Source organism: Pteropus medius, unplaced genomic scaffold (genome assembly GCF_902729225.1).
Source record: "Pteropus medius unplaced genomic scaffold, Ma_sr-lr_union100, whole genome shotgun sequence".
Lineage (NCBI taxonomy): Eukaryota > Metazoa > Chordata > Mammalia > Chiroptera > Pteropodidae > Pteropus > Pteropus medius.
In genome coordinates this window covers 10,131,802-10,135,397 of record NW_024354500.1, presented here as the reverse complement: position 1 = coordinate 10,135,397, position 3,596 = coordinate 10,131,802, and the positions used below count along the sequence as shown (strand labels likewise).

Below are 3,596 nucleotides of genomic sequence, written 5' to 3'. Positions count from 1 at the left end.
CTGAGTTCACCTACCTAACCTCAACTGCAGTCATCTAAATGTGCAACATTTTAAATAGACCCATTTACTCACTCCCCTTTCCTGAATTACTTGCAACCTCTATCTCATTTCCAAACCTTTCAGCAAGTGACATTGACAATGAAATACTGCACGGTAGAGGCATGTAAATTACCATCAACTTCATCAAGTCCACTGGCATATGTGACCACAGAATATTTTCATGATCAATTAAGATTAAGTGAGGACCAACATTGTACATTTATTCTATACATCTCCCCATTATGTGCTTGAATAAGAGTTCTTGGGGAATTTATTTTTACCATTGTCTAGTTATTTTGAATGTATGGATAATTAAAAGGCGAAAGAGCTCTAAAGATTCCAAGTGTCTATTTAAAAGCTGTTAAAATGAAAAACGAAATGGAGGACACCCACAATAATTCTTGGACTCCTGGAGATCCTAAGACATGCTACAAAAATAGGTCTTTATTCTTAGGAAAATATAGTCAGAGCTAGCTTCCTTATGCTATACATAAAATCTTAACATCAGAGGCAGTACAGATAGTACAGATAGTTTTTGAACTGATCTCCAAACAAGCACAAACCCACTATATGTTGAAAAGAACAGGTAATTTGAGGTTTTTGGCAAAAGACAGTACTTCACACATCTAATCCAAATCAAAGAGCCTGCAGACAGTTTTCAGGGAAATGAAAGGAATGAAATAAATATAAATTCTATGGATAAATAAATGTAAAAGACAATTTAAATAAGCTAACAGAACTATTATTTTTTAAATAAAAATACTAGTCAGGTACAAGCTTTTGTTTCTCAATGCCAGACTTCTAAATGTTTATCAGACTACTGTTAATATCATTAAAACTCTAATCTTAGACCAGAGCATTAGTTATAATACTGTTTTGCATTTGTAAAAAAGATTTTTTTTCCAACTGAATGCTTCAAGTCCTGAAAAAATATTTTAGGTATATTACTGAAGGCAGACTGTGGTGCTAACAGAACTTGTATCTCATGTACTTTAAAAAGGAACAGACCAAAAAGTCCACCTACTAATTTGCCCACAGTTAAAAATCTTTGAACATTGGTTTATAATCAGCATCTTTAAAAAAGTAGTGGCATGCCCTATTGAGTGGTATGATTACTGAGTAATTAATACTATATACCATCCCCAAAAGTCTGTTCATTTTATGTATTGTTTAATTTTTCGTTTTATACCTGCCACTGAATTCCTATAGTAAGATTAAAAAAAAATTTTGATATATATCATTGGGGAGAAAATGGCCATGGTGGGTATTCTTGGAAGTTTTAGGAACCTGAGCAATCATTTACTCTAGGATTATCTCCCTCTCCTATGTGCATGAAGTCCTTCTACACTTTTTAATTTCTCCCCTTAAACAGTACATGTCTAAAACAAGGTGATCTTCTGCCTTTTCTGATCAACAGTGACTTTTGGCATAGTAGTCAAAAAAGCTGTTCTGAACGTGACAATTTTGCCCACCTAGCATGATGTTCACCCTGCTATTAAATAAGTTTTTTCAATTATTTTATATACAAGTGAATACCCAAGATCACCCCATCAATCCATTTGTTATTCATATTTTATGAGGAAAATATATTTTGTTAAATCTGACTTGGAGTAATTGGTAAATTTCTCAAGATGCAGCAACTGCCATCATGAGTGTGCAACCGCTTTTTGTGCTCAATCTCTCCTTCATTTCTGAATCTGATTCAGTTGCAATGGCTGAAAAATCTTTCATGAAAAGTATGTCTGGGATAATATATTCAACACAATTTTCTCACAAAGCAACTTTCTGAAAACTGATTAAAAGAGATGATCACTTTTGATCGCCAAGTAGTCTGCAGAAACAAAATCTTGCGTCTGTTTTGGTTACGTAACTCAAGTTATTTAACAATCAGAATGCTTTAAGGATACATTTTTCACCCCAAGGAAGGGACTTGACTCTTAGATTTAAGACCCGTTCCTTGACAAAATGTACAAAATTTCTTTAACTTGTCATCTGTCCATTCTTTGAAGCTGTCAAAGCCAAGAACCCATAAACAAATCACAAATAGCAATAACCTACATTAGTTAACATTCCCCTTTTAACATGTTGACATTTTTACTAAAGGATTAGTTATTTTGCATTTCCATTTCTCATATCCCATGACATTCCATATAAATTGCATTATTGCTTTATAGGCCACACAACATTCAAAAGTATGTTTATATGCATTGCCTGTTTTCCTTGATTTCTGATAAGAGTTTGATACTGATTTTACTACAGAAATTTAAGTTTGAAAATACCAGTTAGTATTTCTTCTCAACTTAATTTTTCACATCACTAATCACTACATGCATATTTAGCTCTGATTATATTGCTCAAAAACTGCACCCATTATCAGAACAGTGCAAATGATATTTAATTTTTAAATTATAATGGCTTGAATTCAAAGTTATTCAAATGAACACTGTCAAGTAATTTCACTTGAGTGTGTACATTTCATCACCACTGTTTACATTACCCATCAATTCTTCCCAAGTTCTTTTTATCAGTTTTCCCTCCCAAATCCCCAAACTAAGAATGCCAAATAGTCTTAGACACCCACAGTTCTGTATTTTAATGTTTTAAGAACACATTTGTGAACTCACAAAAATGTTCATCTTTCAACTTTGAAAAGTAGTTCTTACTTAAGCCAAACAAACCCGTCCTAAAATCCCAACAAATAATTCTGAGAATTAACTTAAACACCTTGACAGTGTCCCTTAAAAAGGGTATGACAGTAAAGTGCCAATAGGCATGGCAATGACCTCTTTGATGGGATCATTTAACTCCTTGGAACTGGGAAATGCCAGCACCAAGGATTACACTGAGATTCAATTTTACTGAAGGCTACATTTAGTTTACCCACTTTCCACAACCTATTATACTCATTATATGTTAGAATGAAATGTAAATGTTTTGTGTAGCCCTCAAACTTACACTAAGATTTGAGAGAGATGTACTTTAAAAAAGCACGGGGTAATATATAAAATCAGTGGCAGAAAGTTTCATTAAGCACCAGGAACTAATTTTTGTCACCCCATACTCATTTTGTAGTTAAGTTTCAATAACCGGCAAGGCACATTTACATATATTCCAATGAATACTTATTGACAAATTTTAAATTACACTCTATGTCCCAGCTATCCCAGTAACTGACATACAACATACTAAAATGGTTTATTAAGGTAACATAAAAAAAAAACCAATTAATGTGAAACATACAAGCTATTGGCAACCACTATTCTAAAATTATGTAAGTACAAATAAACATACTGAAATGTGTGCAATTCTAAGTTTTTAAACCAGAATATTTCTATACTAACACACATTTATATTAATGACACATAAAAAAAATAAAAACTTTATTACAAAAATAAGTTACACTCGCCTCCAGCTTACAGTATAAAACAATTTTATTTGCAGGAATGCAAAATGATTGTTTGCCATGAGCATTTTGAACATATGACATTTCTAATTTTCTTGTTAAATTTGCATTTACTGGGGGAACTGGTGTGTATAAAACCTTAATTAAGTATAAT

The 3,596-nt window shown here is 32.5% G+C and overlaps 1 protein-coding gene across 5 annotated transcripts in view; it reads right to left on the bottom strand.

Moving 5' to 3' along the window:
• Positions 1–463: 463 nt before the first annotated feature.
• The window catches only part of SYNCRIP (synaptotagmin binding cytoplasmic RNA interacting protein), a 28,990-nt gene continuing 25,857 nt past the window's right edge, over positions 464–3,596 (bottom strand). For 3 of the 5 annotated variants that reach the window (XM_039853268.1, XM_039853270.1, XM_039853273.1), the window contains one exon: positions 466–3,596. This exon is cut by the window's right edge. The gene's annotated coding sequence lies outside the window, so the exon portion shown is untranslated. The other 2 variants (XM_039853272.1, XM_039853276.1) reach the window with 1 other exon arrangement.